This window comes from Hylobates moloch, unplaced genomic scaffold, assembly GCF_009828535.3.
Source record: "Hylobates moloch isolate HMO894 unplaced genomic scaffold, HMol_V3 SCAFFOLD_9, whole genome shotgun sequence".
Taxonomy (NCBI): Eukaryota; Metazoa; Chordata; class Mammalia; order Primates; family Hylobatidae; genus Hylobates; species Hylobates moloch.
Window position 1 is genome coordinate 67,508,287 of NW_026652284.1, and position 20,590 is coordinate 67,528,876.

Consider the following 20,590-nt stretch of genomic DNA (forward strand, 5'->3'; position numbering starts at 1 on the left):
AATTTACCCCAGGATATGGGGGAACAGAAAAAAATGTACTCAATAACTATATCTGGAATAAATAAATGACCTAACCTCAAAAATAAATAACATGATAGGAAAAAATAAAATAATTGTAAAAGTTTGTTTTTCCCAGACTCTTATCTACATCTAAATAGAAGATATTATTTTGCAACTCAATGTTTAGGTCTTTCTAACGGATCGGTCTTAGATTTCATAAAAACATAAGCTTTCTTGAACATAAAATAATTGTTGTTTTAACATTTGATTAAATATGTACTTACAATGCAAATGAAAATTGTATAAACAGAATTTGGAACAAACAACTATTGTGAAGAACACAATTTAACTAGCATTAATTGAAGTACATGAGGATGTTAAAGTGTAGTACACTAACTACAGGTATTTAATGGGACATAGGCATGGGTCATGCTCTGTAGAGTCAGGTTATTTGGCAGATTTGTAAAATGGAATCTGGTTAGGAAATTTTTGCTGAAAACTTATATACCTAATGCTAAATGACGAGTTAATGGGTGCAGCAAAACAACATGGCACATGGATACATATGTAACAAGCCTGCACATTGTGCACATGTACCCTAAAACCTAAAGTATAATAATAATAATAATAATAAAAAACTTAAGCGATCAGAACTTAGCAAGGGCTGGGTGTGGTGGCTCATGCCTGTAATCCCAGCATGTTTGGAGGCTGAGGCAGGTGGATCAGCTGAGGCCAGGATTTCAAGACCAGCCTGGCCAACATGGCGAAGTGTCATCTCTACTAAAAATACAAAAATTAGCTGGGCATGGGGGCACATGCCTGTAATCCCAGCTACTTGGGAGGCTGAGGCAGGAGAATCGCTTGAACCTGGGAGGTGGAGGTTGCAGTGAGCCAAGATTGTGCCATTGCATTCCAGTCTGGGCAAAATAGTGAAACTCCATCTCAAAAAAAAAAATATATATATACACACATATATATATAGAGAGAGGGAGAGAGAGAGAGAACTTAGCAAGGATATTGCAAGAAGGCTTCATGGATTCTAAACTAGTATCTTTCCATTTTAAGTGATGGCAGTCAAACTCAATGAAGCAAGAGAAAAAATAACAATAAACAAAATAATTTATTGGTTTATACAACTAGGAAGTTCAGGCATTTATCTTTCACTAATGCCTGTATCCACAAGTTAAACTAATTTCACTAGGATTGTATTTTCCAATCCTTTTTTTCTTTTTCCACTTTGCATTAGCTTCCTTCTCCAGGAAGTTTCCCCATGTTATGGCAAAAGTAGCTACATTGTCTTTACAGCCAACAAGCAACATTATCTTTATAGCCCTGTGCAAAAGTCCCTTTTCCTGATTGTTCTAGGAAAAATCTGTTAACGACTTACTGGCTGGAGTTGGGTTACATGCACACAATGAACAATTTACTTGGGCCAGGGGATGGAATTTGTTGTTCAGTTATTGCTTGGTAACAGACTTGGCCCTAGGAATTGGTAAAGTCCTTTTTGAAACCCTGGACTACTAAGGGGATGGGTGTGTCTCTTGCAATTTTTACAAAAAAATCATGTTTCATCCAGCTGGGAGTCAGACATTTCATAATCTTTAAAATATTCCTGCAGCTGTCAGAATTAGGAATAGAACTGTCTCCTTTTGAGCTTGGATATGCTGTGTCTTTTTTGTGTGATTCTATTTCTTCTTTCATGTTGATATATAATAATTGTACATATTTATGGGGTACATGTGATATTTTGACACATGCATACAATGTGTCGTCATCAAATCAGGGTATTTAAAATATCCATAATCTCAAACATTTGTTATTTCTTTGTGTTAGAAACATTTCAAATCTTCTCTTCCAGCTATTTTGAAATATACAGTATATTGTTGTTAACTATAGTCACCCTACTGTGATTTGGAACACTAGAATTTGTTCCTTTTATGTAACTATAATTTTGTACCCATTAACCAGTCTCTCTTCAACCTCTCCCCTGACCCTTTCTAGCCTCTCATGTTGATAATGCTACTCTGTACCTCCATGAGATCCACCTTTTTAGCTCCCACAAATGGGTGAGAACATGCAATATTTTTCTTTATGTGCCTGGCTTATTTCATTTAATATAATGACCTCCAATTTTACCCATGTTGCTGCATATGACAGCATTTAGTTCTTTTTTATAGCTCAATAGTATTCTATTATGTATGCATACCACATTTTCTTTATCCATTCATTTCTTGATGAACATTTACATAGATTCCATAACTTGGCTATTGTGAATAATGCTACCTTAAGCACTAGGGTGTAGGTATCCCTTTGAAATGCTGATTTTCTTTCTTTGGGGTAAATAGTAGTAGGATTGCTGGATCATGTGATAGTTCTAATTTCAGTTTTGAGGAAACTCCATACATTTTTAAATAATGGCTTTATTTATATTCCTACCAACAATGTATAAGACTTCCACTTTTTCTGCATTCTCATCAGCATTTGTTAATTATTGTCTTTTTGTAATAGCCATTAAAACTAGGATAATATAATCAATTTCCTCTTTTTATGAAATCATCTCTGCTTCTCCATGCCACTGTATCCCCAGTTATACCTGTCATTTCTTGCATTTCTTGATACCTAACATTTTAGCTGTCTTCTATTTGGGTCAATATTTAAATTATAGATTTTCCTCCAAATTTCTCAGAGGCAGTAATATTTCTAGTGCTATTGCTTTGTGTATTTCTATTTAAAACTGCCTTCATATGATTTCAGGAAATATAATTCCCTGTGTGAATTTTCTAGAATTCCTAAATTGACTCCTGCTCAAGACTTATGATAAGAAAAGTTTTTGTAGACTTCCATAAACAAAACTCATATCTGTATAATTATATCTGTAGCTGTGCGTCTGTATCTATATCTTTATCACTTATGAATAACTATATCTACATATAAATATGTATTTATGTCTATATATAATCAATCATCTCCTGGATAGAGTGATACCTGTAAGTGATTTCCATTTTTCAAAAGCAAGTCATACTTCTGTTATCCTCTTTCGTCTAAAAGTACCATATTGGAAGTCCTAGCCAGGGCAATCAGGCAACAACAACAACAAAAAAAAGGTGTCCAAATAGGAAAAGAAGAAGTCAAACTGTTTCTCTTCATGGATGAAATGATTCTGTACCTAGAAACCCCTAAAAAATTTGCCAGCAGCCCCTGATAAATGACTTCAGTAGAGTTTCAAGATACAAAATCAATGTACAAAAATCAGTAGCATTTCTATATACCAATAATGTTCAAGCTGAGAACCAAATCAAGAATGCAATCCCAGACAGATATGGTGGCTCGTACCTACAATTCCAGCATTTTGGGAGGCCAAAGTGGGAGGATCACTTGAGCCCAGGAGTTTATGACCAGTCCTGGCAACATAGTGAGATTCCATCTCTACAAAAAAGTTTAAAAAATTAGCTTGGTGTGGTGGCACATGCTGTAATCCCAGCACTCAGGAAGCTGAGGTGGGAAAATCATTAGATCCCAGGAGGTAGAAGGTGCATTGAGCTGTGATCATGCCACTCCCCTCCAGCCTGGATGATAGAGTACAACACTGTCAAAAAAAAATGCAATTGCATTTACAATATCCACACACACAAAAAAAATACGTAGGAAGACATCTAACCAAGGAGGTGAAAGAAAGACCTCTATAAGGAAAACTACAAAACACTACTTTAGAAAATCACAGATAACACAAACAAATGGAAAAACACTCCATCCTCATAGCTTGGAAGAATCAATATTGTTAAAATGGCCATATTGCCCAAAACAATCTACAGTTTTAACACTATTTCTATCAAATGACCAATGTCATTTTTCACAGAATTTGAAATAAGCGATTCTAAAATTTATATGGAGCTAAAAAAGGGCCCAAATAGCCAATGCAATTTTAAGCAAAAAGAACAAAGCCAGAGGCATCACACGACCAGACTTCAAACTGTACTATAAGGCTACAGTAACCGAAACAGCATGGAACTGTAGAAAACAGACACATGGACCAATGGAACAGAATAGAGAACCTAGAAAATAAGCTACACATCTGCAACTGTCAGTCTTTGACAAAGTTGACAGAAATAAGCAATGGTACTGGGATAGCTGGCTAGCCATAAGCAGACAAAACTGGACACCTTCTTTTCACCATATATAAAAATTAAGTCGAGATGGAGAGAAGACTGAAGCCTAAGACCTCAAACTATAAGAACCCTAGGAGAAAACCTAGGAAACAGCATTCTGGACATTGGCCTTGGGAAAGAATTTATGTCTAAATCCTCAAAAGCAATTGCAACAAAAACAAAAATTGACAAGTGGGACCTAATTAAACTAAAAAGCTTCTGTACAACAAAAGAAACTATCAACAGAATAAATAGAACCTACAGAATGGGCGAAAATATTCACAAACAATGTATCCAACAAAGGTCTGATATCTAGAATCTATAAGAAACTTAAACAATTCAACACGCAAAAAACAAAAAACTCACCTAAAAAGTAGACAAAAGACATAAACAGATGCTTCTTAAAGAATACATAAATGAAGCGAACAAACATGTAAAAATACTTAACATCACTAATTATCAGAGAAATGCAAATCAAAACAACTAGGAGATACCATCTCCCACCAGTCAGAATGGCTATTCTTAAAAAGTCAAAAAACAACAGATGCTGGTGAGGCTGCAGAGAAAAGGAAATGCCTGTCCACAGTTGGTGGGAATATAAATTAGTTTAGCCACTGTGGAGAGCAGTGTGCAGAATTTTCAAAGAAAAAATGGAACTACTAATACACCCAACAATCCAATGCTTGAGTATATATCTAAAATAAAATAAATCCTTTTAGCAAAAGGACACATGCACTTGTATGTTCATTGCAGTACTATTCACAATAGCAGAGACATGAAATCAATGTAGTTACCCATCAACAATGTATTAGATAAAGAAAATGTGGCACATATATACCATGAAATAGTATGCAGCTATAAAAAAGAGCAAAACCATGTCCTTTGCAGCAATATGAATGCAGCTGGAGGCCATTACCCTATGCAAATTAACACAGGAACTGAAACCAAATAGTGCATGTTCTCACTTATAAGTGGAAGCTAAACACTGGATACTCATGGACATAAAGGTGCCAACAGTAGACAATGAGGACTACCAGAGTGGGGAGGGAGAGAGGGGAACAAGGATTGAAAAACTAACTATTGGATAGTATGCTTAATACCTACCTGACAGGATCAATTGTACCCAAAACCACAGCATCACGCGATATACCTATGTAACAAACCTGCATATGTACCCCTGAATCTAAAATGAGGGTTGAAATTATGAAAAAGAAAATCTCTAATTTAGGCATTTTTCCTCTGAAAGGTGCAAATTGTAATTTTCCCAATAAAACATATATTCCCCTCCCCCCAAAAATAAAACTACTATATCAATATTTTGACGTAATCTATTTTTAACAAAATGATTCCTTGTTGCAAGGTTGCAATGCTTTCATTTTAACCATTTCTAACTACTGTGTGTGAGTTACATACGCACACATTCTCTATTCTCTTGGGGCAATTGCTGCATGATTAGTTTGATCACTGAATATTGCCATTCTTGAATTTATGTCAGTGGCATTTCTGTACATTTTTGGTCCCAAACACATGTTAATTCAAGGCTTCCCAAGCTATGAATTAATGACAAAAATGAGCTGATCTTCAGATCCTGTGAAATATAGTGGGGTTTGACATTGCTTTTATAAAGAGAGAAAACTAAGACTCTGCTAGAGACAATCTATCGTTTCTGACTACAGCATTCTTATTTCCTATTTTAACTTTTTTGCACTTCTATATGCAAGTAAGAGCCATATGAGTAATTAATTTTCCATAATGTCATATATTGATTTTTTAGCTTTAATGAAAATAGTGTTTGGAGGTGTTTTTTTAAAAAACAAATCTAGCATTTTAGAAGACTCAGAAATTTCAGCTAGGAATATTCCATAAAAGTTTTTTTTCTAAAAACAAGAGAAATATTGGGTCAGTAGAGGGCAGCCATGTCAAAGACCTGCATTTCTCTTTTGGTCTTAGATTGCCAAACTTTACAGGAGTTTTTAGGAAGATAGAGCTATGATATTTGTATTTGCTCCCAGAAAAGTTGGACATTTACATGTAGTTAGTATTCAATGATATATTGTTCTGCCTACATTTCTCAAACGACATACTTTAAGTGTTTTGAATTATTTCCATTATGTAATCTTGGCTGCTTTGTGAGGGTAGTACCATTTTCTGATGTTATTTAACATTAATCCACTCTTCACGTGGAAAGATGGGCAAGGCTTTTTACTAAAATACCATATACCCAACTTCTACTTTAGAAAGGATAAAGTGATATTGAACTTGAAAAGGTTTGATGCTTTTTGCACATACTACACTAATATTTATCCATTTGTGTTTGTTGGACAAACGTTGTCTTAGAAAGAATTGCAGGGACTTATTTGGAGAAAATATTTGTCATAGAATGTAAAATGTAAATCAAATTGGAGTTACTATCCAAGAAGAAATGACATGTGTCTGAATAATGCAATGAGAGTTATTCAAGTATTTTACACAGAACAATTTTATGTGTTTAAGCAGTTACACTCAAGAAGTACTGTGGTCTCATATTTATTCATGCCATTTCTCATATATTTAAGATAGTTTCAAAGAGAAGAACTATAATGTATGTAACTTGAACAAATTCTTCAATAATGAAGGAACTATCAATAGTTTTTAATGCATGGAACCATAGAATATCATTTAGCAAACGTCTCAACCACTCATTCAGTGTCCTGCATAACAAGGGAAGTCTTTGAGAAGAAAGTGATGTTTTTTCTTCTTCTCAGGAAGATCTGATACATTACACTGTGTTCTCATGTTCCCTTTACTAGATAGAAAAGAAAGAAACATGCAGCCTTTTACAATTACTTCTTCTTAAATAGAAAGATATAGAAAAGATTAAATGTTTATATACATTTAATATTTTTAACATTTTACCTACTCTTTTTACATAATGACAGTAGGGAATACATGTCAGCAACAAAAATAATTTTAATAATAGTATACCAAGGCGAAAAATTGTGTTTACCCCCATTTTGTACCTTGCATTTTCTAGTCTACACTGTTTTTACCTTGTGTGTTCATCTTAGAAGACTGATCATAGCAGCCTCTTCCGGAATATTGGAGCAATCCCTCCTGAGTACCAAGCACATGTAGTAATAGCATGAATGCTTTAATATGCATAAGTTAGTTGATTTGATTACATTTTCAAGAAGTAGATGATGCCAATATTTTTTTTTTCTAATTCAGTATAATATGGGAGCTAAAACTGACAGAGATAATATAAAAAAGATTATTTATGGATCTAAAATGTGAATATCAATATAAAAATCCTAAAAATTCTATTTGGAAACATAATCTAGCAGCACTTTAAAGAATGACACACCCAGAACAAAGTTCATTTATTCTAGCAATTCAATAAAGCATCTCATCTTTTTTAAAAAAAAGATATTACCATTTTTCACTTAAATATAAGTCAAGGGAGGAAAATCATATCCTTATCTTTATGGCAGCTAAAAAGGATTTGAGGACAGTTTCATCTATTTTTTGACACACATTCCTAATAAAATAAGAATAGATGAAAACTTCCATGATATGATAAAGTGACCTAAAAAAGAAGTCAGCTACGTTCTTACAGTAAACACCAGAACCATTGCCATGAAAGTGATGAGCTTGCTAACATTTTTAACTAAAATAGTAAGTATGAAATTGTTAAAGTGGGAGGCAGCATTATTATTTTTTCTCATGATATTATCAGATTTGAATATCTATGGAAAGTTAGTGAGAAAATTTTTAAGAAATACAAAATTAAGTGAGGTAAAATCTTGCAAGATGAATATGTACACATTTATAATAGCTCTTTGTCAAATTTAAAGGAAGAAGAGGTTACATATATGATAGCACCCCAAATACTAAGTATCTAGAAAAAAGTTACCAAGTAATATAAAGGTGCTAGATGAAACAAACAAGTAAAAAACCCTCGAATGATGTAAAATAAGACAACAATTCAGACAGAACTTGTTCTTGGATATGAAAATGCTTTGGTGCAAAGATGTCTTTTATCACTAAATTCGTTAGCTCAACGTAAACTTTAAAAAATAGTAGTAGGATTTTTTGGTTGTTATATTGATTCTAATGTCTACATGGAAAATTTAACAAGAAAAAGCACTTAGAATATACTTTTAAAGTACTGAGAGAATGGAACATAAATATTTTAGTGGACAGATTAATTGAAGAACTAAGGAAGAAAGAAAAAAATGAGAATTTGGCATAAAATAAAAATATTATTTAAAGACAGAAGGGAAAATAGTTTAACAAATATTTTGTTTTAGACAAATAGTGAATAGAGGTGAATACATTCCAGCTGGATCACGAAGCTCTATACAAGCTATGAAAACATTGCTATAAAAAATTGACAGATTTGTTTTCTTACCTCTGGTATCTTAGTTTGCTTGTGTTGCTAAAAAGGGATACTTGAAGCTAGGTAATTTATTTTAAAAATAGAGATTTTTTTTGGCTCATGCTTCTGCAGGCCATACAAGAAGCATGATGCAGGCATCTACGTGGCTTCTGGTGAGGACCTCAGGCTGTTTCCACTCATGACTGAAGGCAAAAGGGAACCAGAGATCACATGGTAAGAGACAAAGCAAAAGAATAGGGAGGTTCCAGGCTCATGTGGAAACTAACAGAGTGAGAACTCACGCCTTACCCCGAGGGATGGCATTAATCTATTCATGAGGTATCTGCCCTCATGACCCAAAAACTTCCCATTAGGATCAACTTTCAACATTGGAGATCAAATTTCAACATGAGTTTTGGAGGGGTAAAATATCCATAGCAGCTGGGAAGTGTAGCTTGGTTAATGGTCTCAAAGTATAGTTAGACTGAAGGAATATCTCAGCATTTGATAGCACAGTAGGGTGATAATAGTTCATAATTTATTGTATATTTTAAAGTAGGTAGAAGAGAAGATTTGGAATGTTCCAATCACAAAAAAAAATAAATGTTTGAGGTGATGGATTTCCTAATTACCTTGATTTGATCATTACACAATTTATGCATGTATCATAATATCACATGATGTGCCCCATAAATGTATACAATTATGTATTAATAAAAAATTAAAAAATCATAAAATAGGTTAAAAAATTGAAATACTCATCTCAGAGTAATATACTTGATCTTAGCCAAATCACTGAGAAGTGATTCATCTCAGAATAATAAACAATTAGTATTCTACATGGCAAAATGTTTAATAAAGTCATAACATACAAAGCTGATAATATTGTTGCATACATAAGAAATTGTTTCTTTATATACAAATGACTCTTACCAATGAATAGTAAAATCTCAAGGAGGTGAAGAGAAATAGAAAGAGAATTAAGAGAATGAAAAGATAGTTTCTAAAAGGAACACAAATTCCTGCCTAAGTCAATTTAACTTATAATTTTGAAAATATTTAGTTACCATTTTTTGCTTATCACAATGGCAAATTTTTGAAATTTTATTAATGTATGAAATTTTCCTAGAAGTTAGAAAACAAGAATCTTATGTAATTTAGGTAGGTGTGTCAATTGATGCAACATGTTTCAGGACTGCTTTAACCAAACCTATGGAAAGTAAAAATCTGAATACTAAAATAGTGTATGTCTAAAAGTTTATACTACCAATATAAACACACTTGTTTGTTCAGAGGTTCAAAGATAGATGTACAATAATTTCTATTACACTTTTTTTTTGCAATAGGAAACAAGTGGCCATCAAGGCGCAGGTTAAATAACTTAATGAAACATTCACACAGTGGGAGATTGTAGTCAATGGAAAAGAATGAGGAAGATCATAAGCAGACGTATAAGGATTTCCAATATATACTGAAAAATCAAAAAGTGCCAGAATGTGTGTAGAGAGTGATTTTAGTTGTGTATCCTTATCTGCTGTATATCTATTTACAACTCCTATTTATATACAAGTATTAATTGATATGAATTTATTATTATATAAATATTCATTATATAATGGAATGCATTTTAGAATGTGACTTAAGAAGTCACAAGTACTCAAGTTTGAAGTCTAGTTGTATTATGTCCTATTTGTGAGGCCTTAGATGGTTTACATAAACTTCTCTAGGTCTCATTTTGCTTCTTTGTAAAATGGGGATAATAATGGTACTTATCTCAGAGGGTTGTTATAAGAAATTGTGGGGACGAACTGTCTGGCTAGAAAATACCAGTTTTATTTATCTTCTCAAAAAATAGCCTTGGTTTCTTTAATTTTCTCTTTTGATTTCTCTTTTCTCTTTCATTGATTTCTCCTTTTTTATTATTTAAATTCTTCTGTTTGGGGTTTAATTCACTCTTATAGTAGCTTAAGGAAGTAGCTCAAGTTGTTGATTTGAGACCTTTTTTTTATTTTCTAATCTAGCCATTTAATGCTGTTCTAAGTACTGCTTTTGATGTATACACACATTTTGATATATTATCTTTTTGTTTTCATCTCACTCAAAATGCCTTCCAAGTTTCCTGTAGATTTCTCCTTGGCCCGTGGTTTACTTGAAAATGTTAATTTTCAAGTAAATTTTTTAATTTTATTGTTATTTGAAAATATTTAGTTACCATTTTTCACTATGTTATTATTAATTTTGTAATTATTTTGTATTTTTATATTTAATTCCATTTTGGTCAGAGATCATGTTTTGTATTATTTGAATTGCCTTAAGTTTATTTAGACTTGTTTTATGGCTCAGAATAGGGTCTATGTTGATAAGTGTTCCATTGCACTTTTAAAAATGTGTATTCTGGTATTATTGGATGAGGTATTAGTTTTTATCAAATATTGAGTGGAAAAATTTTGGAAATTACATCTTCAAATGCCTACTTCCTTTTTTCTGGGTACACTCTAAATACATATGATTAGGCCCACTGAATTTGTCCCATTTTTCACTGTTTCTCTGTTCTAATATGTATATGTGCATGTGTATATACTTGATTTTTTTTTCTTCTCTGTGTCTTATTTTAAGTGAATTTCTATTGGTATTTCTTCAAGTTCACCAATATTTTCTTCTGCAGTGTCTAATCTACTATACATCAGAGCCATTATAGTTTTTATATCAGACATTTTAGTTTCCATCTCTAAAAATTTAATGACTCTTTTTTATATTATGTTTTTACTTAAAATGCTATTTTTTCACTAACTTCATAAACATTATGGGATATGTGTTCGATAATGATTTTTATGTAATTGTCTTCTGATTCTAATATCTCTCTTATTTCTGGTTTTCTTTCAGTTAATTAATTTTTCTCTTTATTATAGGTTATATACCCATGTTTCTTTGCATGCTTTGTAATTTTGCACTGGATTCCAAGCATTTACATTTTACTTTGTTGGGTGCTGGATTAAATATGTATAAGTTTTCTTGAGCTTTGTTCTGGGACACTGTTAAGTACTCAGCAACAATTTTATATGTTCTTGTCTTGCTTTTAATCTTTCACAGGCAGGATCAGAACAGTATTTAGTTTAGGTCTAATTTTCCCCACTACTGAGGAAAAACTGTTCTGCATACTCTGTCCAATACACCATATGTTTTTTTTTTTTTTTTTTTTTTTTTTTTTTTTTTTTTTTTTTTTTGAGACGGAGTCTCGCTCTGTCGCCCAGGCTGGAGTGCAGTGGCGCAATCTCGGCTCACTGCAAGCTCCGCCTCCCGGGTTCACGCCATTCTCCTGCCTCAGCCTCTCCGAGTAGCTGGGACTACAGGCGCCCGCCACCACGCCCGGCTAATTTTTTGTATTTTTAGTAGAGACGGGGTTTCACCGTGGTCTCGATCTCCTGACCTCGTGATCCGCCCGCCTCGGCCTCCCAAAGTGCTGGGATTACAAGCGTGAGCCACCGCGCCCGGCCTTACACCATATGTTTTGAAGGAGCCCCTGCGTGCACTTCAGAGGTTGTTCCCTCTAATAATGCTGGATGATTATTCTCAGTTTTGGGTGCTTTCCTCACATGCAAGGATGTTCACTCAGTACAGCTTCCCAGAAACGCTGGAGGCAGTCAGTAAAGGAATTAGATAGAATTAAAGAGAATGATACTGAAATAAAACCTGGAAGACTCTCAGAGGAAGGAAGGAGATGGGGAGAGGGGGCATTGGATAATTGCAATAAATATAGAAATTGACACAATTTCAAAAATATATATTGTATCAGGCTGACAAGGCAGACCCTCAGTCAGCTTTCAGAGAGAGGAAGGATAGTCATGGTAAGTGATTTGAATCACACCTTAGTATACTCTTTCTTTGGAAGTAGCATCTTAACACTACATTTCATGGAAGACTGATAGCCAAACTTGTAAGAGTTTTGGGAGAGCTAAGGCTCATCAGAGAAAAGAGTGAGCATAATGAAATAAACTTGGAGCAAGAAATTTTTAAGCAATGAAAAGAGTAAATAAAATCATGGGTTCATTAAAATGAGATCAACATAATAGTGTGTGTTTAATGCAATACTAGTATAAATCAAGGAAGGAGAGGATATTAGGAGAGAAGTGGCCCCTCAATGCTGAGAGAACATGAAGGATATTGGTTGATAATGTAGCACTTGATTTCACATTTAGAATGACACTAGTTACCTTCAACAGAGAAGTTTCAGGAGGATAGTGTTACAAGAGGAAGCAAGGCAGGGGTAATAATTCAATGCTTGATATGGAAGTAGAGCTAGCCAATATGGACAATAAAACTGGGGCCCAATAAAAGGCAATGAGCCTGATGTTCCCATAGGTATTTTTACATTGTTCTAAATGCCTTGCCTGTAGCAGTAATAAAACCAACAGGTAATGAATACAATTCTCTTCTCCGTTGACAATACTTGCAGAAATTTTACCTCACACAAATGGAGTTTAGATGAGTACTCAGAATAACCTATATGAACTTTATTTGAAGAGTAAAAAATGAGCAAGCAAAAAGTAATTTTACCTCATTGGAAAATTTCTACTATACAAAAAAGTTACAGGATAAAAGAACAAAACTATTACTAGAATCGTGTAGCGACAGGGGAAATATACTTTCTTTCAGTAACTAAATGCATTGTTACAGAAAAGTAACGTATTTTTACCTCAATTTAATTTTTTCCTCTTTAACATATATTGATTGAGAAATAATAATGCTCTATAAGAATAAAAATTACAGTGAAAGTAGTAGGGTTTGAATTAACCATTCAAAAAAAGCGTTTCTGTAAAGCTCATAAATGTTCATTTTATGCTTAGATAAGTGATAAAGGTAATGTGTATGAGCCTACATAATTTATTTTATACCCTTGCATTGGATTTTGTCTTGAGTTCTTGATCTCTTAACAAAATTTTATCTTTTTTCTTCTGTTTTTGAGAATGGCACTATTTTAAAATGATCTGAATTTCAAAAAGTATGTCCCCTAGCTTGGAAACTTCTCAGAATAATGAATTCCAAAATCAAGTCCAGACTTCACACCATCTGAACAAAAATATATTGAGTGTCTGCTGTTTGCATTGCATGACATTGTGATAGATATTCTTTTAACTCCAACTGACTTGAAACAAATACCTTTTAACTCTCTTATACTAGCTTAACTTTTTATTGTTTGCCTTATCAAGTTCACTATATTTCAGGCTTTGTTAAGGACATGACTAATTGTGTTTTGTGCATGATAGGAGGTGCATCCTAATCACTTAATTACATTAAATGATTTACTTTTGTTTCTACAGTTTAGTTAAAAAGAGTAATAAGATACAGTCTTTAAGCTTGAAAAATAACTTATATTTTCAATACCTTTATAAAAATTGGCTGAAAACATCACTGAGACTATCTTCAATGGTTTCTGCAAACACATTATATGTGATCATAATTCTGGAGTTTCTGACAGAGGCAAATTATTTTGCCAAGAGTTAAAATTATGTACCACCTCCCTTAGTTCAGTCATTGATTAACAGGATTTCATGTAATTCAATTGTCTTATTTTTCAAAAGAGAGTGTGTGTATGTGCACGTGTGTGTGTGTGTGTGTGTGTGTGTGTGTGTGTGTGGCGCAGGGTACATTTAGATGAAGAAGTCACAAAAAAATACAGTAACTCAAAGGTTACACCTTAAAACCTATGTGTTTATTTATTTTTTACTGTGATAAACATGAGACCTATCCTAACAAATTTTATGTGCACATTGCAGCATTATTAACTGCAATCACAATATGTTGCTCAGCATATCTCTCTAATATTTTCACCTTGCATAACTGAAACTTTATATTCATTGCACAGCAATTTCCCATTTCATCTTCCCTGCGGCCCCTGGCAAACAACATTCTATTTTCTGCTATCAATATGGCTGTTTTAGAGACCTCATATTGGTGGAATCATGCAGTATTTGTCCTCCGGTGACTGGCTTATTTCACTTAGAATAATGTTCTCCAACTGCATCCATGTTGCAGAATATGAGAGTAATTCCTTCTTATTTATAAATGAATTACCACATTTTATGTACCCATTATTTTGTCAATATCACTTAGTTTCCACCACCTGGCCATTGTGAATAATGCTGCAACAGACATAGTAGTTTTTTGAGATCTTGATTTCAATTCTTTTGAATAAATATCCAGAAGTAAGATTGCTGAATCACATGATAGTTCTATTTTTAATTCTTTGAAGAATCTTCATACTATTTTCCATAATAGCTGCAACATTTCGCGTTATCGCCAACAGTATGCAAGAGTTTCAATTTCAACATATCCTTACCAATTTATACTTTTCTGGTTTGTGTTTGTTTGCTTGTTTGTTTGATTGTGGCCATCCCAACACCTGTAAGGCAATATCTCTTTGTGATTTAGTGACACTGAACATCTTTTCTTATGCCTGTTCTACATTTGGATGTCTTTGGAGAAATATCTATTCAAATCCCTTGCCCATTTTTTTAAAGTGTTTTTTGATTTTTTGCTACTGAGTTATAGATGTTCCTTATATATTTTGGATATTAACCATTTATCAGGTATATAGTCTGCAAATATTTTCTGTCATTCCATAGGCTGCCTTTTTCTCTGTTGATTATTTCCTTTGCTGAACAAAAACTTTTTAATTTAATATAATCTCATTTGTCTATTTTTGCTTTTTTGTGCCTGTGCTTTTGGTGTCGTATCCAAGAAATCATTGCCAAGACCAATGTCATCAGACTTTTTTCTTAGGTTTTCTTCTAGGAGTTTTACAGTTTAAAGTTTTATGTTACTATCTTTAATCCATTTTTGAGTTGATTTTTGTGTATTGTGTAAGATAAGAGTCCATGTGATTTTTTTTGCATGTTGATATCCAGTTTTTCTTTTGTTAAAATTTTACTTTAATTTCTGGGATACATATGCAGAAAATGCAGGTTTGTTCCATAGGTGTATATATATATACCATGGTGGTTTGCTGCACCTATTAACCTGTCATCTAGGTTTTAAGACCCACATGCATTAGGTGTTTGTCCTGATGCTCTCCTGCCCCTTGCCCCCAACCCCCCAACAGGCCCTGGTGTGTGATGTTCCCTCCCTGTGTCCATTGTTCGATATCCAGTTTTTCTAAAACCATTTGCTGAAGAGGCTATATTTCCCTCATTGTTTATTTTTGGCACCCTTGTCAAGATCAGTTGACAACATATGTGTGAATTTTTCTGGGCTTTTTATTATGTTTAATCTTTTAAATATAATTATTATGTTTAATCTTTTAACTACTTTATTTAATATTTAATACTTTAATTATTAGTTTGATTTTTAAAATTATGTTTAATTTTCTTCATAATTTATTATGTTTAATTTTTTTCTGGGCTTTTCATTATATTTAATTGGCCTTTGCGCTAGTAACATACTGCTTTGATTACTGTAGTTCTGCAATATGTTTTGAATCAGAAACTATGAGGCCTTCTTCTTCTTTATCGAGATTGTTTTGACTACTTGGAGTCCTTTGTGATTCCATATCAATTTTAGGATTATTTTGTCTATTTATCTGTAAAATGCCATTGGGTTTTAAATACAAATTGCATCAAATCTTTAGATCACTTTGGGTATTTTGGACATTTTTTGTTTGTTTGTTTGTTTTTGAGATGGAGTCTCCCTCTGTCGCCCAGGCTAGAGTGCAGTGGCGCGATCTCGGCTCACTGCAAACTCCACCTTCCGGGTTCACACCATTCTCCTGCCTCAGCCTCCCAAGTAGCTGGGACTACAGGCACCCGCCACCACACCCGGCTGATTTTTTTATATTTTTAATAGAGATGGGGTTTCACCGTGTTAGCCAGGATGGTCTTGATCTCCTGACCTCGTGATCCACCCGCCTCGGCCTCCCAAAGTGCTGGGATTACAGGCGTGAGCCACCGCGCCCAGCCTTTTGGACATTTTAACAAAACTAAGTCTTCTACTTCATACACATAGTTTATCTTTTTATTTATTTATGCCCTCTTTAATTTTTTTAACAATGTTTTATATTTTTCAGTGTGCAAGCCTTTAACTTTCATGGTAACTTTATTCATAAATATTCTTTTTAATGCTACTGTAAATTAGAACATTTTCTTAATACCATTTATTAATTAATAAAAATCTTATCAATTATTTCTTGCATGGATCATGCTTTTGTTTTTGTATAGTCATTACCAAACCCAAGGCCATCTAGATTTTCTATCTTCTAGGTGTTATTCCTTCCTAGGAGTTTTATAGTTTTCTCCTAGGAGTTTTATATTTTTTTAATTTTAAATTTAAGTCTGTTATCTATTTTGAGTTAATTTTTGTGAAAGGTGTATGGTCTTTGTCTAGATTCGCTCTTTTGCATGTGGATGTGCAGTTGTTCAGCCCTGTTCTTTGGAAAGACTACCTACTGTACTGCCTTTGTTCTGTTTTCAAGGATCAGTTGACAATTTTTATGTGAGTTCATTTCTGGGCTTACATTCATCTATTTGTCTATATCTTTTTGTTAATATCACATTGTCTTGATTACTGCAGCTCTATTGTAACTCTTAAAGTTGGCTGTGTCAGTCCTTTAACTTTGTTCTTCTTCAATATTGTGTTGGCTATTCTAGGTCTTTTGCGCCTCACCATACAGTTTTGAATTAGTCTGTCAATGTCTACAAGGTAGCTTATGGGAATTTTAATTGATATTGCATAGCATCTGTATATTATTTTGGGAAAGTCTAATATCTTAAAATATTGAAGCTTTGTATTCATGAAATGTAATATCTCTCCAGTTATGTAGTACTTCTTCGATATATTTTATCAGAACTTTGTAGTTTTATTCATACAGAAATACATTTTGTTAGATTTGTAACTATTTCATTGATGGGAAGTGCTAATTTATAATTAAATAATATTATGTTTTTAATTTGAAATTCCATTTTTTGTTGCTAGTATATAGGAAAGAATTGACTTGTGTATATTAACCTTGTATCTGCAACCCTTATGTATTATCCCCTATTAGTTCCAGGAAATTTTTCTCTATTCTTTTAGATTTTCTATATAAATGATTATGTCATCAGCAAAGACAGTTTTATTTCTTACTTCCAAATCCATATATATTTTTCTTCTCTCTTGTTTTACTGCATTAGCTAGGACTTCCAGTATAATGTTAAAAGGACTAGTGAGAGGAGATATCTTTACCTTGTTCTTTATCTTAGTAGAAATACTCCTAGTTTCTTACCATTAAATATTATCTTAACTGTAGGGTTTTTGTAGATATTCTATATCAATTGGAAGAAGGTCTACTGAGAGTTTTTAATCTAGGCTTTTAATCTAGTTTTTAATCTAGGTGGTCAAATTTGTAGGCATAATTAGTCTTAGTATCCCATTATTTATTTTTTTAATGTTCATAAGATCTGTAGTGATGTCCCCTATTTTATTTCCCATACTGGTAATTTGTGTTCCTTCTCTCTTTTTTTTTTTTCAGTTAGCCTGGCTACAGGCTTATCAATTGTATTAATCTTTTGGAAACCAGATTTTGGTTTTGTTGATTTTCTCTTGATTTTCTGGTTTCAATTTTATTAATTTCGGCTCTCATTTTTACTAGTTCTATTTTTTTCTGTTTACTTGGATTAATTTCTTCTTCCTTTCTTGATTTCTTAATGTGATTACCCTCTAAGCATGGATTTTGCTGCATCTTATAAATTTTGATAAATTGTTTTCCTTTCAATTAGTTCAACATATTTAAAAATTTCTCTTGAGATTTTATCTTTGACCCATGTGTTGTTTAGCAGTATGTTGTTTAAATCTCAAAATATTATCAGTTGTTCTGGCTATCTCTTGGCTACAGATGTCTAGATTAATTCCATTCTATTCTGAGAGAAAAAATTGTATGATTTCTTTTCTTTCCCATTTTTAAGGTTGGTTTTATGGGCTGAAATGTGGTGTAACTTTGTGAATGTTCTATATTCACATAAGAAGAATATGTATGCTGCTGTTAATGGATTAATAAGTAGTTCATAGATGTCAATTGTACCAAATGATTGATGATGTTGTTGAGTTAAAATATGAATTAGAATTTAACTATGAAATACATATATATATAATGTACATAATAGATTTATATTAGATATAAATTAGATTTCTCATAGACAACATATAGTTGGGTCTTGATTCTTTGATTCACTCCGACAATGTCTGTCTTTTAATTGGTGCATTTAGATCATCGATATTCAAAGTGATTATTGATATAATTGGGCTAATATTTACCATATTTGTTAGTTTTCTTTTTTTATTCTTTATTTTTTTACTTTAAGTTCAAGGATACATGTGCAGAACATGAAGGTTTGTTACACAGGTATACATGTACCATTGTGGTTTGCTGCACCTATCAACCCCTCCCTTAGGTTTTATGTCCTACATGCATTAGCTGTCTGTCCTGAGGCTTTCCCACCCCTTTCACCCTGCTGAGAGGTCCAGGTGTGTGTTGTTCCCCGATCTGTGTCCATGTGTTCTAATTATTCAACTCCCACTTATGAGTGAGAACATGCAGTGTTTGGTTTTCTGTACTTGTGTGAGTTTGCTGAGGTTGATGGCTTCCAGTTTCATCAAAGTCCCTGCAAAGGACATGATCTCATTCCTTTCTATAGCTCCATAGTATTCCATGGCGTATACATACCATATTTTCTTTATACAGTCCATCATTGATGGGCATTTGGGTTGGTTCCATGTGTTTGCTATTGTGAATAGTGCTGCAATAAATATATGTGTGCATGTATCTTTATAATAGAATGATTTATGTTCTTCTGGTTATATACCCAGTGATGGGATTGCTGGATCAAATGGTATTTCTAGTTCTAGATCCTTAAGCAATCACCACACTGTCTTCCACAATGGTTGAATTAATTTACATTCCCACCAACAATGTAAAAGCATTTGTCTTTCTCCACAGCCTCGCCAGCATCTATTGTTTCTTGACTTTTTAATAATTGCCATTCTGACTGGCATGAAATGGTATCTCATTGTGGTTTTGATTTGCATTTCTCTAATGATCAGTGATGTCGAGCTTTTTTTCATATGTTTGTTGGTTGCATAAATGTCTTCTTTTGAGAAGTTTTGAGAAGTGTCTGTTCATATCATTTACCTACTTTTTGATGGGGTTTTGTTTTTTTCTTGTAAATTTGTTTAAATTCCCTGTAAATTCTGTATATTAGGCATTTGTCAGATGGGTAGATTGCAAAAATTTTCTCCCACTCTGTAGACTACATGTTCACTCTGATGATAGATTCTTTTGCTGTACAAAAGCTCTTTAGTTTAAGGCTGGGCATTGTGGCTCATACTTGTAATCCCAGCACTTTGGAAGTCTGAGGCAGGTGGATCATTTGAGGTCAGGAGTTTGAGATCAGCCTGGCCAATATGGTGAAACCCTGTCTCTACTAAAAATACAAAAATTAGCTGGATGTGGTTGTGGGCACCTGTAATTCCAGTTATTCTGGAGGCTGAGGCAGGAGAATTGCTTGAACTCAGGAGGCGGAGGTTGCAGTGAGCTGAAATTGTGCCACTACACTCCAGCCTGTGGGACAGAGGGAAACTCTGTCTAAAGAAAAAAAAAAAAAAACTCTTTAGTTTAATTAGATCCCATTTGTCAGTTTTAGCTTGTGTTGTAATTGCTTTTAGTGATTTCATAATAAAAGATTTACCCATGCCTATTTCCTGAATGGTATTGCCTAGGTTTTCTTCTAGGGTTTTTATGGTTTGGAGTTTTACATTTAAGTCTTTAATCCATCTTGAGTTAATTTTTGTATAAGGTGTAAGGAAAGGATCCAGTTTCAGTTTTCTGCATATGCCTAGCCAGTTTTTGCAACACTGTTTATTATAGGGAATCCTTTCCCTATTGCTTGATTTTATTAGGTTTGTCGAAGATCAGATGGTTGTAGATGTGTGGTCTTATTTCTGAGGTCTCTATTCTGTTTCATTGGTCTATATGTCTGTTTTGCTACAAGTACCATGCTGTTTTGGTTACTGTAGACTTGTGGTATAGTTTGAAGTCAGGTGATGCCTCCAGGTTTGTTCTTTT

The 20,590-nt window shown here is 33.4% G+C and overlaps 1 protein-coding gene across 8 annotated transcripts in view; it reads left to right on the top strand.

Moving 5' to 3' along the window:
• The window catches only part of CNBD1 (cyclic nucleotide binding domain containing 1), a 757,023-nt gene that overhangs the window by 441,670 nt on the left and 294,763 nt on the right, over window positions 1-20,590 (top strand). The gene's annotated exons all lie outside the window — the stretch shown is intronic.